Source organism: Dipteris shenzhenensis, chromosome 31 (assembly GCF_047967505.1).
Source record: "Dipteris shenzhenensis isolate YYH24624 ecotype China chromosome 31, Dip_SZ_1.0, whole genome shotgun sequence".
Taxonomy (NCBI): Eukaryota; Viridiplantae; Streptophyta; class Polypodiopsida; order Gleicheniales; family Dipteridaceae; genus Dipteris; species Dipteris shenzhenensis.
The window spans coordinates 37,130,427-37,148,291 of record NC_141626.1 but is presented as its reverse complement, the minus strand read 5'-3'; positions in this window follow the sequence as shown (position 1 = coordinate 37,148,291).

The following is a 17,865-nucleotide window of genomic DNA, read 5'->3' as shown; positions in this document are numbered from 1 at the left end:
ATCTGTTTGAGAACCCAACCTCTGCATAGTGCTCTCTAGGAAAGACCACTCCACCCTATCATAAGCCTTCTCAAAATCCAAGAGAAGGATGGGCAGAGGCTGTGACTCCTCCCTAGCATAGCCCACTACCTTGCAAAAAGTAAAGATGTTGTCCAAGATGCTATGCTCCTGAATAAAGACAGTCTTTTTGTCATGGATGATGTTGATTAGGTGAGGCCACAACCACAAATTCAAGACCTTGGCAAGGATCTTGTATGCGGTGTCAAGTAGGGTGATTGGTCTCCACTACCAAATGTCTGAACTATCTCCCCCTTTCATTATGAAACAAATCCATCCTCTACTCAAGGACTAAGGAAGAGAGTATGTGCTAAAGATCTCATGATAGGCTTAGCAAAAAAGGGTGGAGATGACCTGCCAAAAGTTCCAAAAGAAGGATGGAGTCAAGCCATCTTCACCAAGACACTTCTAGTTTAGGAGGGCCTTACGGGCTTCCCAGAGCTCCTCATTCGTGAAAGACACCTCGAGTATCCTGCATAACTTTGGTGAGACTACTGTTGGAACATGGTCCCAAACCTCCTTGCAGGCCACAAGTTAGGCTGAAATCAACCTCTCCGCCTGGAAGAGCTAGCTGTAAAAGTTTGTGGTAAGCTCAAGAATCTCCTGTGGATCAGTGTGCATAGTTAACTATGAGTGCTGTAACTGCTGAAGTCGAGTGCCTGTTGATCGAGGAGGAACTACTTTGTCATCCTTTCCCACCAACATTGTACCCATTTGGCTCATGAGAAGTGGTAGGAAAACTCAACTCGCCTAACCTCAGTGTCTTGGAGCTCAAGGTGCATGCTCTCATATCTATCACTGAGCCATTCGGAGCTTGGATCTTGCTCGCGGAGCATGCTTAATGGAAGCAAGGTCTCTAGAGGTAAGGGATGCCTTGGCCAAGGCATTGGGCTTGAGAGGTGGGATAATAACCCTTCAGGCTCAAGATTCTTCTGTGTGGAGGTAGAGTCCTCTTGCTCAGAAGGAGAAGAATGAGGTGATGTTGAAGGAGAGGACTCAGCCCCACCCTTGCTCTAGGATTTTGGGTCAGGGACATGTTTGGGTGAAGGGCAGGAATAAGAAGAGGAGGCAGCTGAGGAAGCTGCTATAGGTAGGGGAGAGAGGGGAGAGAATGAATTGGCGAGTCATGAGGGTAACTACAGCAAGAGGGTTGGTAGAGCGGGGGTGGGGCATGGGGAAAGGGATGAGGGGGAGGGCACGAGGTAGAGGGGGGAACTAGAGGGGGAGGGGGAAGGTCTGGAGGAGGGGGGGAGGTGGAGGAGGAGCTATGTTAGCCACCCCCAAGGTCAAGGGGCCTCAGAGCCCTGCTAAGGTACTAGGTGTTATGTGTGCTTGTCAATGGGTGCTGCATCAAAGAAGATCTCATACTCTAGAGTCTTTGTTGGCTACTACTCTTGTGAAGGGGGTATAGCTCCACTCTTTGCTCTCAACCACTAGTGGAGCCTGGATTGATGCTTGCGGTCCTATAAGCCCTTCTTTGTTGGTTTGTTGCATTCCACCTTAGCCCAAGCCCTCCCTAAGGGCTCTACCCACGGTGTCTGAGACTCCATAATTGGCTCATGCTAAGGGCGCTGAGGCTCGTGCTGAGATCTCATGGGACATGAAGCTCTTTGCTCTGCTGAGGCTGACTCTAGTCCCTACCCATGCCTCATCTACAATCGTGGGCCAAGTGTCCCATCTATCTGAATTGTAAACACTGACCTAGAAGGCCTACACTCTTAACGCACTGTCTGAATTTGCCTCCATCGAGGGTCTTATGGAGGATCTCCTCCGTGAGCATCTTTGGATGTGGCACTATCAGCCTAAGATGTGGGATCCCATCATTGCCTACTACTAATGCTACCGTTTGAGGTGGCAGCTTGAGCTCTATGCCAAAGGCACACCCGATGGATTGATACTCCTTCTGTAGACCCAAGAAGCGGAGCGTAACCAAGAATCAGGGCATGTGATGTGTTGCCTCCATGTCCTCCACCGCGAAACTGTGGTATCAAGGAATATACACCAAATGAGGACCAAGTGAGAAAGGGATAGCTCAAGTGGTGTTAGGTTAGCTTAGCTGATGAAGGAAAACCCTCCTCCTATATATGGTAACCTCTTGGATGTGGTCACCCTCTATTGCAATACTTTCCTGAATCCTTTCAAGAACCTAACACCCCGTGGGTGTGAGCCCTACTATCCTATCCACAACTGCTTTGTTCTATAATGACTTCATTGCTTTCTTCACCTACTTCTTGTCTTCTATGAAGAGACGAACCTTGATGATTTGGGGAGTCAAGGATGCTACCATTTGAGCTCCGTTGGCCACACCAAGGGTCACCACCATGGTAGAAACCTCAGAAGGGACAAGCAAAAACATGAAGGTGCCAAGAAGAGTGGAGGATGAAAAAGGAAAACAAGGCCCCTCTGAGAGCTGTCCAAACTTGCCAATGACATTGAAATAAGACCTAAGGTGCATTGGAGGTCCACCAAGGACAATGGAATGTGGGCCTTTTAAGAGAGCTTCTACACTCGGAGGGGTTACGCTAGTACACCACGAGGAGTAGAGAGGAGGCAAGATGGGTGTTAAAAGCCCCTTCTAATGTTGTGTCTTGTAGCAACAGCTTTTCCTAGAAGAAGGGCTGCCTTAGGGTAGCCTATAGAGTTTGACCAACATGCCACATAGGAGGCTTAGCTGTAGGGTGGCCTACAGTGCACAAAATCGTGGCACCTATGGTACCAAAGCTTGAGACAGTGAGATGGTAGGCTAGCAAGAAGGACACCAATGGCAAGGGGGCTCAGAGACTAGGTGGGTGGAGGGAAGGAAGAAATGGCATGGGAGAAGGGAGGGAGAAGGTACGATAGAAGGTAGGGAGGAGAAGGAGATGGCAGAGAAGAGAAGAGGTGGAGGAGATGGTAGAAGAAGATGAGGTGAGGGAGATGGCAGGGGGGCTCCTCAAAATTTGCAGCTTCTTGAAAGCATGTAGATAGTTCTTCCTTGGGGTCAAACTTATCTTCTAGTACCATCAAATCATCATCATCAATACCAACATCCTGGTCTAGAATACAAGCTTGAGCAGTCAATGTGATGGCATAATCTTTCCTCAGGTCAAAGAGGATGAGTATGTCTAATAGCATATTTTCTCTTGACCTTGAATAGTGAAGGATGGAAGCATAGGGATAGCACAAGAACAGGTCTCAAAATCAAGTCCTTTAGTAGAGACTAATCCCCTAAGTGTTTCTAACCTTAGTACAACAAGATCTAGAGTTATAGCCTCTTTACTCTCTTCCTCAAGATTAATATCTTGCTTTTGAGCTTAAGATCTAACTCCTCATAGGTTGACTTCTCCCTACTCACAAGCTACGATGGACGATGAGACCTTCAATCACGTCAAAACACAAATGAATCTACAACCAAAGGTAGGAGCACAAAAAAGAAGAGAGTAGCGCAAAAGAAGCACTAACCTTTGGATAGATGAAATTATGGAAGATGATGAGAACATGAAGGTAAGCACAACTTTCTAATTACTTTCTATTTGATATTGTAGCTGTATATTGAAGATGAAATATTTCTTAAAATATCCATTGGGAGCAAAGAAAGGGGACTTGGGCAATTGTCTATCCCTTTCACACTATATCAAGTAGATGTCCTTTGCCAAGATCCTTATTTATCATGGACAGTTAAGCAATGATGAAGAGGTTGCTATCTATTTCTTTAAATGTTTATCATAGTTTCTTGGTGGTTACTAGGTGAATTGGTGGAAAGAAAAAGCTATATCAATTGAAAATTTATCTATGTTAGACATTTTTTGGTATTGCCCAGGACAATAGTGCTCAAGGGCATGGTACTTTCTCACTTACACTACATATGCACTAGCACACGTCTACACTTGAATGGTTATGGGAAGCACCATCTCATAAGGTGTAGAGGCTAAATAGATAGAAGGAGGGCAAGTCGATGAAAAAAAAGCAAGAGTGAAAAGAAATTAGATTGTATTTTCCAATGTTACAAAGGAAACCAAGTCCTACAACAAAAGATAGTCAACTCAGACTTTGTATTAAATTTCTTAGAATACATCATAAAGTCTTTGCTTTGGTTGAGTGAATTGTACATTCTTCTATTTCTTCATAAGCTTTTAAGCTCTATCAATTCACTTGTGATCCATAAAGATATTTGATTGCCTTCCAAAAGTTGTTAGCTCCTTTTCTAATGCATGATGATCGGTCTTGGTCCAGGTCTTTTTGTCACAAAGTATGAATAGCTTGTCTAACAATTTCCATACTTTTGGTTTAACATTGTTAGCAATACCTGTGAAGAGAGTGGGAGAGAAGTAAGGAGTCTCACTTACAGCTTTCTCACATACACAATAGGGGAATACACACAAAAGTGGAGGCTGAAAACAGTTTTCCTCTTCTTAGTTGTGAAAGCCAAAAGAATCTCTCTTAGTACAAAAGAATAGGTGAACTCTATATGTGGGTGTCAAACCAAACTCTGCTAAATAAGGTGGCATACTAACTGAGCCACTAACTAGAGTACATAAGGATAGCTGTCATCCAGCTATTATTCATGGGCGGTGTACCAACTGCATCTACAGCTAACAAGTTGGTGACATAAATGCACAACGGTCACCCTGGCATATCACGAGTGGAGCTCGATATCTCAACACTCCCCCTCAAGCTCAATCCCCAATTCCTGCACACCAAGCAGGTCTCTGAACTTGTGTAGCTTCTCTGCACCCAATGCCTTCGTGAATATGTCAGCTACCTGATCCTATGTGCTGACATAAACCAGATCAATAAAACCTACTAGAACCTTCTCCCACACATACTGATAATGCACCTCAATGTGCTTTGTTCTAGCATGATAGACTGGGTTATTTGCCAAGTGTATACTGCTCATGTTGTCACAATAAATGACAAATGGCCCATCTATAGACTGATGCATATCATAAAGTAGCTTATGCAACCAAGCTACCTCACGTGCAGCGGGCCTACCACTGTGACTACCGCTTGGGCAACTCCTTTGCTAGCAACCCATGGCTTCGTTGGGAGTCCCGATGAGTTTGTCGTATCCATGAGCGATGCGGAGGCAGGGAGATTCTTCTCTCTGCCACTTTGAAATATTGTTCTTTTCAAAATGGAAAATCTGCCAAGGCGCAAATTTGGCATTTTGTAGTAGAATGCGCACCTCGACGGATTTGCCATTTTGGAGTTCAGCCCAATTCTGCCATTTTGTAGCGCATTACTTTGGCGGATTTGCCATTTTGTAGCATATTGACATTACTTTGTAGACTTTCATTGGAAAATTATAATGTACACCTCTACATTTGTATCACATTTAATCGTGATTTTAATGGATAAACAATTATGTGGTGTAGGATGGGACTCAAACAAGCCCCATCCTACCCCACATACTTTTTTTAAAAGCTTCTGTAAAAACGTCGGTATATACTGGCACACACTTGTACTGACACTGTAGTAGTGTCAGTATATACGGACGCCTATACTCACATTGTCATGTATATTTTACTGACAATGACACCGACGCCCATACCAATGCTTTCTTTGCAACATCCACATCGATGGAGTTTCGAACACTTTCCACTCGTTAAAAAAACAGAATCTTCGTATTTAGCATTGATACTGATGTCGAAAACTTGGGGGGGGTCACTACTATGCATGAACCCTATATATCGTGTGCAAACAAGGTCCATTTATAAAACCCCTTATCTGTGAATTTTTCATTAATAAAATGCACCCCTTTTCTAAATTTTTTTCCATATTACCTTTCTTGGCACCCTTTTGTCTGTGAAAATGTGAGGAAAAATGAAATTAAATATTCCCTTATGTTGAACTCACATGATAGTCACATAAATTATTGAGTGAACCCCTCGAGGTCGGAAAGAGGCCCATGTCTTGTAGTGGGGCAATCCCACTCAAGTGCCTATTGAAGACGAAAATCTTCAACGGGTATGCTCAGAAATAGTATTTGACCTCAACACTGGGCCCTATTTTTGCCAAGTAGTGCGCCTATATAGGTCTCTACGTCCGAAATCTTCTTGGTCATCATATTCAAACCTTTAAAGACATATTCAAGACACAATTTTGGAAGCCTTTCCATCCATTTTGTAGAATCCCCCATAGATTACTCGATCGGGAATGCATCATGAACAACGCCCTCAAATTAGACATCACGCACTGCACACAATCGAGGGATGGATTGTGAATAGGAAAGGGGGCATATTAAGTGCCATGGTTAACAATTCATGCAAGTGCCAAGTATTAGTAAAGATTAAGCAGAGAAGTAAGAGAGGATGTGAGGTAGGCAATATGATATCCACCTTGATCCGTATGGGCCCAAGTTCTTGTAAAAAGAGAGTACAGGGTTAGCCCTCCCTTCAAAAGGTGGAATGTATAAATGGCCAAAATTTTGACTTTGGTCTTCATTGTCTACTTGCAACTTTTGGAATACGAACGCTATTGTGTGTTGTCTTGTGATTGCCACTCTACCCCCTTCACCGTCCCCTTTCTTTCCACTCCCTTCGCCCTTCTCTTCCCCTCCTTCTTCTCTTCCTCTTCTCCTCCTTCATTCATGTGGAATCACATTGACACAATGTGGTAGACAATGTACACTTTAGTGACACAAGTGTTAGGCTCATGCTTGCAAAGCTCTCACAAGGAATGACTTGGGAGTCGAGTCTCCTTGGGCATTCCTCCAAGATCCCTACGACACATGGGTTACACACAAATGATGATCTCTCTTAGTACAAAAGAATAGGTGAACTCTATATGTGGGTCTCAAACCAAACTCAGCTAAATAAGGTGGCATACTAACTGAGCCACTAACTAGAGTACATAAGGATAAATGTCATCCAGCTATTATTCATGGGCGGTGTACCAACCGCATCTGCAGCTAACAAGTTGGTGACATAAATGCACAACGGTCACCCTGGCATATCACGAGTGGAGCTTGATATCTCAACACTCCCCCTCGAGCTCAATCCCAATTCCTGCACACCAAGCAGGTCTCTGAACTTGCGTAGCTTCTCTGCAACCAATGCCTTCGTGAATATGTCAGCTACCTGATCCTATGTGCTGACATAAACTAGATCAATAAAACCTAATAGAACCTTCTCCCACACATACTGATAATGCACCTCAATGTGCTTTGTTCTAGCATGATAGACTGGGTTATTTGCCAAGTGTATACTGCTCATGTTGTCACAATAAATGACAAATGGCCCATCTGTAGACTGATGCATATCATAAAGTAGCTTATGCAACCAAGCTGCCTCACGTGCAGCGGGCCTACCACTGTGACTACCCCTTGGGCAACTCCTTTGCTAGCAGCCCATGGCTTCGTTGGGAGTCTCGATGAGTTTGTCGTATCCATGAGCGATGCGGAGGTAGGGAGATTCTTCTCTCTGCCACTTTGAAATATTGTTCTTTTGAAAATGGAAAATCTGCCAAGGCACAAATTTGGCATTTTGTAGTAGAATGCACACCTCGACGGATTTGCCATTTTGGAGTTCAGCCCACTTCTGCCATTTTGTAGCGCATTACTTTGGCGGATTTGCCATTTTGTGGCATATTGACATTACTTTGTAGACTTTCATTGCAAAATTATAATGCACACCTCTATCTTTGTATCACATTTAATCGTGATTTTAATGGATAAACAATTATGTGGTGTAGGATGGGACTCAAACAAGCCCCATCCTACCCCACATAATTTTTTGAAAACTTCTGTAAAAATGTCGGTATATACCAGCACACGCTTGTACTGACACTGTAGTGTCAGTATATACGGATGCCTATACTGACATTGTCATGTATATTTTACTGACAATGACACCGACGCCCATACCAATGCTTTCTTTGCAACATCCACATCGATGGAGTTTCGAACACTTTCCACTCGTTAAAAAAACGGAATCTTCGTATTTAGCATTGATACTGATGTCGAAAACTTGGGGGGGGTCACTACTATGCATGAACCCTATATATCGTGTGCAAACAAGGTCCATTTATGAAACCCCTTATCTGTGAATTTTTCATTAATAAAATGCACCCCTTTTCTAAATTATTTTTCCAAATTACCTTTCTTGGCACCCTTTTGTATGTGAAAATGTGAGGAAAAATGAAATTAAATATTCCCTTATGTTGAACTCACATGATAGTCACATAAATTATCGAGTGAACCCCTCGAGGTCGGAAAGAGGCCCATGTATTGTAGTGGGGCAATCCCACTCAAGTGCCTACTGAAGAGGAAAATCTTCAACGGGTACGCTCATAAATAGTATTTGACCTCAACACTGGGCCCTAATTTTGCCAAGTAGTGCGCCTATACAGGTCTCTACGTCCGAAATCTTCTTGTCATCATATTCAAACCTTTAAAGACCTATTCAAGACACACTTTTGGAAGCCTTTCCATCCATTTTGTAGAATCCCCCATAGATTACTCGATCGGGAATGCATCATGAACAATGCCCTCAAATTAGACATCATGCACTGCACACAATCGAGGGATGGATTGTGAACAGGAAGGGGGGCATGTTAAGTGCCATGGTTAACAATTCATGCAAGTGCCAAGTATTAGTAAAGATTAAGCAGAGAAGTAGGAGAGGATGCGAGGTAGGCAATATGATATCCACCTTGATCCGTATGGGCCCAAGTTCTTGTAAAAAGAGAGTACAGGGTTAGCCCTCCCTTCAAAAGGTGGAATGTATAAATGGCCAAAATTTTGACTTTGGTCCTCATTGTCTACTTGCAACTTTTGGAATACGAATGCCATTGTGTGTTGTCTTGTGATTGCCACTCTACCCCCTTCACCGTCCCCTTCCTTTCCACTCCCTTTGCCCTTCTCTTCCCCTCCTTGTTCTCTTCCTCTTCTCCTCCTTCATTCATGTGGAATCACATTGACACAATGTGGTAGACAATGTACACTTTAGTGACACAAGTGTTAGGCTCATGCTTGCAAAGCTCTCACAAGGAATGGCTTGGGAGTGGAGTCTCCTTGGGCATTCCTCCAAGATCCCTACGACACATGGGTTACACACAAATGATCTTAGCAATTGTTCCACTTCTAGGCTCTAGTTTCCTTTCACGAAGTTTCATATTGAAGTCACATAGGTTGTGGCCGTGCATCCAAGTATGATGGTTTGTGCATTCCATCCCAAGATCATCTCGTGCCAACGTTTTAGTATTTCCTTGATTTTATCTTTGAACCAGCTAAACTTTGCAGGAGACTCAAATCCAAAGGCTCCTGGAAAACGAGTGATTTCGCCTCTTTTTACTACCTGTACTTGAAACCAAATGGGAGGGGGTCCCTAGTTTGTTCTGATGACTTGAGCTACACTTGGACCCCAAAGCAAGACAAAAAAAACCTAAATTAGGAAAAGGTTAAGAATACTTTCCTGGGAGAAAGAGACCATATCGTTTGCAAAGAGTTGAGAGCTCAATTGGTCTCCTGCGTTTGCCTGCCTCCAGGCTCCCCGAGCGCCTTTTGTGACTCTCGCCTGGTTTTCTTTTGTCGGCGACTCAGCGCGCGCTCAGTTGCTATTACATCTCTTCAGAGTTAACGTTCGCAGATCGATTTGGTACAAGAAAAGGAGTTTACTTGAAAATATATAATTAAAAATAAATCAGAATTGTAGCAAATCAGAGTGGCGCAGCGGAAGCGTGGTGGGCCCATAACCCACAGGCCCAGGATCGAATCCTGGCTCTGATAAGGTATGAGTGATTGGCTTCCAAACATATTTTCTTTTGCCGTTTTACGGCACAAACGTTTGAGAGTTTTGTTAGTAAATTATATAACAAGGTGGAGCGTGTGGTTTAAGCAATAGGAGTAAATAGCACAAACGTCCCTAATCTCTCACCCCCTCGTAGAACCAATGTCTTCTCATTTGCCAATTTGTGTTCTAATTCATGGAAGTTGAAAATTGTTTCAAGACATTGTACACAAATACACAAAAGGAAGCATTCCAAAATATCTTTGCATTCTTCAATGAAATTTACATTTTCATTCTTCTTCTTTCCTTAGCACAGTAAACTCTTTTTCATCCATGGAAAAATAGACTTGTAGTTTTTCGTACACAACTTCAAGAAGCTTGAAGACTAAAGTCACACTAGAAATGAAAATGAGCAATTATAATATGTGCTTCACTTATAGCATCTTTCTTATAGATTTAAAAGCCAATTATGATCAAGTTTAAGAATTTCGTGAGCATGTATTTTAAAATATGACAACATGTATTGTACAATGTGAAACATGCTTCAAAGAAAATGGACTTTGCTTGTAAGTTTGCTTTGCTAGAGCAGAAATCACATTGATAATGACGTATGCATCCATAACGAAATTGCATGTGAAGTATAATTTTGTTTATTTAGAACCAAAAAATAACACACCAATGGTCTATTGACTTGTGCACGTGATGTATATATTGTACATGGTATAGGGGGGTAGAGTTATCCTTATAACCCTTATAGGACCATAGATTGTTCAAAGTGAATATGTCCTTAGTGGACTTAAAAAAAACCTTATTGCATGAACATGATGGATTTAATAAAGATGTTTTTGCATTTTATGATACATTGTGTGGTCTATTGACTTGTATACATGGTGTATATAGGTGTACGTGGTATAATTGGTTAGCTATAGTATTTGAACCCATACAGGTCTATATATTTAAAGTGAATATGTCCTTATGGACTTAGAAAAATTCTAGTATGTCTCATGTATATTGCATGAGCATGATGTATATAATAGAGAAGGTGTACAATAACAATCATCCTATTCAACATGGTATCAAAGCTTTTGGTTCTGCTCTTATTTCAATCCAAAGTTGAGTATATGTAAGGAGATCTTGTGAGGCCCTGTACTCCTCCTGAGAGTGACAATGGAGGATCATAGGTTGACGGTCTTTTCCTATCACCCCTCGGTTGACGATGAACCCAGTGCTTGGTGCTTGGTGAGTGCACAATATTGGGACAGGAACAGTACACGAGCAAAAGATGCTCTCTCTTACACTTCGAAGTTTGCTTGGCAAGTGGAACCTACTCGATTCTTGGGTATAGAAGTTAGATGTTTGGTAACTCTCACATGGTTTGTGCTACGTGGGTGCAACCACATGAAGGTAACTAGTATTATAAAATAGGTCACAGCTAGTTACAAACAGTCGTAGCTAAACTATGCTCTCATGCAACAATCCTTCTCTCTCTCTCTCTCTCTCTCTCTCTCTCTCTCTCTCTCTCTCTCTCTCTTAGCTTGAGGCACAACAATGACTAAGAGTAGCAAGGCTCACACTATCTAGCCTACTAGAATGAGACTCACACACTTCACAAAAGCAAGGGGACCAAGCCCATTCTAAGGAGCTTAGCACATGGGAAGAAATAGGATGGGAATGGGAAAAGGTGGTCCCAAGTGGTCCCATGCATATTTCTATCCTATTCCCATCCCACCATGTGCTAACAAAAAAAGAATTAGGGATGGGTTTAGGAGGAAGAGGACACATGGCATCATTTCATGTGTTTAAGAGGTGGGGACCTCCTCAGTGGTAGCAGTTGGGTTGCTAGTGCTCGCATACTTAGACTTGAATCGCCTTCGTGCAGTAGCTAGAGGCCAACATTTCACCTCATCTTTAAGCTAACTGTGTTTTGATGGCTCAGCATAAGCTCGAACTATCTCTTGCTAAAAACTTGGGGTCCAGATGGAGGGCTTTCGATGACGACGAGGCTCAAAATTATTCTCTTAGGATCTAGGTGCTAGCACTATAGAGCCAATTGTTGCAGGCTCCTCTTCCCTAGGATGTTGTGTTGAAATAGATACTCAGATTTCTCCACCACGTCTTATGGAGACAGCCATTCAAACATCCGTAGAGCACATACCAACAGTCGGGTCGCACATGATTTTTTGACAGGTTTTCCTATGCATGGCCCCTATGGCCTTTTGCTCTTTTGACCTGAGAGATTCATTACTTGGTGACACATAGAATTCTAGAGTTACCCTCAATAGAACGTTGGCAACATTAAGTTCCGGCTCTTGCATCAAACAAAACAATTGGGTGACTTGGTAGACGAAGACTCAATTTATGATGAGTCCTGCCATGAGTTGGTTCTAGTAGTAAAAGACAAGGTCAAGCACTAGAGGGAGACATTCAAAATTAAGTGTCAGAGATCATGCACACAAAAAGAATTTACCCCAATTGACTATGGATACTTTACCTATGTATTAAACAAAATTGCTATGATTGTTAAGAATTTAATGGGATTGGTAGTTACGGAGGCCATCGACATGTGGCATCATGTGCTTGAAGTTTGCAAAATTCTGACCACCAAGTGGACCGAGCCTCCTTTACAACTCAAACATTACAGGCTCAACTTTGAGGAACTAGGCATTGTAGACCCAGATGTAGATTTCCTTGCTTAGCAATGGTTAGAATATTGGTTACAACATCCACCAAAGGAGCTAGTGGATATCAGTATTCTCTATCCTTGGACACTGAGACTGGCTCTCAGGTGTCGTGACTTCCACAATTGGTTAACAGTGCCATCTCCTTCAAAAGCTCTGTGTCTCTCTATGGCTCCCACACTTTTTTGGCCTAGAAGCACATGATTCTCCATAGCTCGCATCATTCTAGTTGTGGTGGCAACTTGATGAGGGAATAGATAGGAAGTATGGAGCAACAATAGTTTGATAGGATCCAATTTCAAAATGTAGAAACTTGCAATCCGAATATATCAAGGACATCCATAAAGAAAATTCCTCAAGGGGTACACTACTAAGAAATCCTAGGTATCACGTGCGTTTAAGGGGTACAAAGAAACCCCTCAACTAAAAAATTTCCCCCAATAAAAGATACCCCTCTTTACTTATGAACTAACGGATTTTTTTCTAAAGTTGAATTAAAAAACCCACTTGTTATTGTAAATATGTTAAATTTTTGCCAAAAGTTCCATTAAAATACCCCTCCTTTGAATGCATGTGGTATACTAGAATTTTGTGAGGTGAACCCCCCCAAGAAAATGGCCAACTCCTTTGAATATCGTCCCCCCATTTTCTCATGAGTCATTTAGTGACCTACCCATCCCAAAGAAATTGTTCTATTTCGTCAATCACCTAGGAACCAAATTGCCATTAGTGACCACTCAATAAAATCATGATGCATATGTTTACCTTGTCCATCGATTGCTTATATAGTAGTGTGAAATATTGCTTTTGATTTGCTTGAAGGTTGCAAAAATGGCTTTGCATGTGAAAAAGCTACAAAACCTTCAACAAGACATGTGGAAATGGCAAGAGCTGTAATGCGTGACTTTGCAAACAATAACATAGAAATGATGCCTCATAAATCTCAAACAACGATGGATGGTACAAGAGAAACACAGCATGTAGTTCCAGATATGTACAAACAAGTGGACATCATGCATGAGATTAATCTAACCATGAAGACCTTGGGGTACGATTTGGTGCCAAAATTGACGTTCAATAGAATTTGGAACACAGATTTCAAGCGTCTTTAATTCTCATACAAGCACATTTTCAAAGTGTAGCCTTTGTAGTGCAATCAAGTTCAGATTGGGTACAACCAAGATACCATTAGAATGTGAAAAGCTACTTGATGAGAGGAGAGAACATATGAAACCAAAAGTGAGTTGCTGGCAGGTATACTATTCATGGCATTACCGTATTAGAGAAGAACCCTCAACAAGTCTTATGCATCCTACATGATAAGATGGATCAACAGAGGACAACCATACTAAGGCTCAATGTGAAGGCAAAAGATATCAATAAGTCACATGAGTTGTTGCCAATATCATTGATTGGAATGCTAACACATGGACATGGACACGAAGCATATGGACATTTTTCACTTAGTCTTTGGTATGCATACCAAAACTTTACAGAGAAGATTGTAAGAAAACAATACAACATCTATGCTCAACAGATAACAAGATCTCGTACGCAAGAGAGAAAAGCAGATAGTGTGGAGAATTAAAAATTTGATTACTATAAAACTGATACAATAGATGGCGCTGCCTCCCAGCCGTGTGCTCCTGTGAGAGAAGCTTCGATGGCTTATTGAAAACAGTAGAGGACGGAGGCTAGATGCTAAGGAATCCGGGTTGCTATAGCCAGTGATGAAATGGGCTTCATGGGCTTGCTCTTATATAGCCCCACCAATCGTAGTCGGTTAGACCTAATTAGGTGACTGACCCAGTCCGCCCAAAATGATCGACTGGGGTCGGTCCCGAAATAGGCCAAGCCCCACAATCCAAGAGTGGACTGCCCCGAGAAATGCTCCCTCTACCCTCAATGCAGTCAATCATGGGATGCCTTCGCGCACTTGCATGTAGCCTAGTTGGCGGTGTGCCAACTCTATTTGAAGTCATCTAGCCATCAGGCCACACATGGCCCCCATCTGGTGTCCAAAAACCAGGACCTACCGGATAACCGAGCTACTCAAATGCCTTCTCCTCATATGGGGGGCTTACAAGTAGAGTTAGCTGGTTCCCGCGTAGTTACATGAGAGTGGAGCATTGATATCTAACACCCCCCCTCAATGTCCACCCGCAAGTCAACTTACTTTTTCAGCCCAATGCCAAGTCGATGAAGATGCCTCTCCAGCAGGTCTCTTCCAAGAGCCTTCGTGAAGATGTCTGCAACATTCTCTGTAGTCGAACAGTACACGAAGTCGACCTCTCCATCCATGATGAGCTCGCATACAAAGTGATATTGAATCTCAATGTGTTTTGTGCGAGCATGGAACACAGGGTTCTTTGCAATTGCCATGCAACTCTGATTATCACATGATAACTGTGTAGGCTTGTTCTACACTGCACCCATGTCCCCTAAAATCCTCCTTAACAACACTGCCTCACAAGAAGCAAAATATGCTGATTTGTACTCAGCCTCGGTAGAAGAAAGAGCAACTATGGGTTGCTTCTTGCTGACCCATGACACAGCTCCAGATCCAAGTGAGAAACAGTAACCTGTCACTGATCTCCTGCTGTCCACGTCTCTTGCCCAATTCAAGTCACAGAATCCGGTCAAGATGTTGCCCTTGGTATAGGTGATGCCATAATCAAGTGTGCCTTTGATGTATTTCAGCACCCGCATCCCTGTCCTCCAATGGTTCTCCCAGGGCTTATTGGAAAACCTGCTTAGTACACCAGTCACAAAACTGATGTCCAGCCGTGTGTTGGACAAGTAAATCAAATTGCCCACAAGCCTTCTGTACTTTGCTTCATCCACCAGTGGTGATGAATCCTCATTTGAGAGCTTCATGTCAACCTCCATAGGGGTACAAACTGTCTTGCACTCAGCCATGCCAAATGCCTTCAATATCTCTCTAGCATACTTCCGCTGTGAAATGAAGATCTGTTTTGGCTCTTGCCAAACTTCAATCCCCAAACAGAAATGCATCAGTCCGAGGTCTGTCATTTCAAACTCTCTTCCTAGCAAATGCTTTGTCTATGAGATCTTCTCTTCATGGTTCCCTATTATGACAAGGTCGTCCACATAAAGGACCACGATCATACACCTGCCTCCTTCTCTAAAGATATACAAATTTGCATCAGATGGGCTCCTCCTGAACCCATTTTATAGAAAGCAGGCATCATTCCGCTGGTACCATGCTCGTGGGGCCTGTTTTAGCCCGTAAAGTGCCTTCTTTAGTTTATAAACTTTACCTTCTAAACCGAGGATCTCAAAACCTGGTGGTTGTTCCACGTATACCTCCTCCTTGAGATCTCCATTCAGAAAGGCGTATTTTACATCCATCTGAAACACGGGCCAACTTCCTTGGGCAGCTAAAGCCAAAACATTGCGAATTATGGTTAGTCAAGCTGTGGGAGCAAAAGTATCCTGATAATCAAAACCATGTACCTGTGCGAATTCTTTTGCCATGAGCCGAGCCTTGTACTTATCCAACGTGCCGTCGGACTTGTACTTGGTTTTATACACCCACTTGGTGCCGATTACCTTGCGTTTTGGTGGACGATCCACAAGGTCCCAAGTATTGTTTTTCATTATGGAGCCATACGCTGATTGCATAGCCTGCATCCACCTATCATCACCCTCTGCCTCTTCAAGACATGGGTTCTTCAGCACGGATCACCTCTGTCATCAAAGCGTAGACCAAGTGTTCCTGTGCCCTTCTTTGCTCCTCTAATCTCTTGGACCGGCGGTGTCCAGATCGTTCCTCCTCAATGGTTGGAGGTTCTCTGCCATCCAAAAGCTGCTTTACCCACTTCGAGAATGGCCGTTGCCGTTGTGGTTCTGCAGGCTCTTCTTCCTCTTCTTTATCTTGAATCCTCCCAAGCATCATTGGGGGAGTTCAGTCTGCTATTGGTGGTTGTACTGGATGGATATCCTGAACCTAGTTGTCTAGGAAGGAAGCATCCTCCTCCAATTGATGCAGCTGTTCTGAGAAGACCACATCGCAACTTACTATCACCTTCTTGGTAATAGGGTTATAGAGACGGTAACCCTTTGCCTCTTCACTGTAGCCCAAGAAAATACACTTCCGGCTCTTCGGTTCCCATTTGGTCCTATTAGCATCAGGGACATGCACAAAACAGTCACATCCAAAAACTCTGAAATGTGCAGCTGAAGGTTTCTTACTAGAAAAGGCCTGCAGTGAAGTCATCTCGTTCACAGCCTTCGTGTAGCTATGATTCAGAATGTAAATTGCCGTCGTGTTACATGCTTCAGCTCAGAAAGTCTTTGGCAAATCTTTCCCTTTCATCATACTCCTGCCCATTTTGCAGATGACGCGCATCTTGAGTTCTGCTACTCCATTTTGCTGTGATGTATGTGGTGGGGGTTTCTGCCTCTTGACCCCATGACTTTTGCAGTAACTTTTGAATTCACTTGATGTGAACTCTCCACCTCTGTCTGATCTCAACTTTTTCACCTTCCTCCCCGTTTCTTTCTCGACCATTGCATGCCATTCTTTGAACTTACTAAAAGCCTCGTCTTTAGTCTTCAGGAAGTATATCCATATCCTTCTACTATAGTCGTCGATCAGCGTCATGAAGTAGTAGGAACCACCCAAATCTTCCATCTCCATCTTTCCGCAGAGGTCCGTGTGAACGAGCTCTAGAGGAGCCTTTGCCCTGTTGGCTCTTTAGGAATGGGCTGCTGATGCTACTTGCCCATCATGCAAGCTTCACATACATCGGGCAAATTTGTAATTTTTGGTAGGTCTACAATCATTCCACTTTTATGCATCTCCTTTAAAGAACTAAGGTTTAGATGACCAAACCTCTCATGCCACAGCTTAGTGTTGCTCACATCAGCTCGAGCATTGAAAGTTGAGAGTTCATAGATGTTGTTGCACCATGTACCTTTACCAATGACCTTCCCTTGAAGATCCAAAATCTGTGTACCATTCTTATCGAAGTGAACTTTGAGGTCCCGATCCATGATCGCAGAAACGGAAACAAGTTCCTCTTGATATCTGGCACATAAAAAACATCGAACAACTATTTTACAACTCCATCTGACTTGAGAGCAATCATACCTTTTCCTTTTGCTGGACATTTTGCATCATTGTCAACTACTACCAAGATGTCATTCCTTATCGAATGTAGAGAGGTATACCAATCCAACCGATTGGTCATGTGGCATGATGCACCACTGTCAATAATCCAAGGTTCATTTGCGAGTACATGAACTGCCTCCATGCAAATCTCCTCAATGGCTATGAACAGCTCTGCTGGTACTGCCTACGTGCTATTGATGGACTCTTTCTTTACTCCGTTCTTCTCATCTGCAATCTTCTTTCGGCACTCATTCAGCTTGTGCCCTGCCTTGTTGTAATAGAAGCA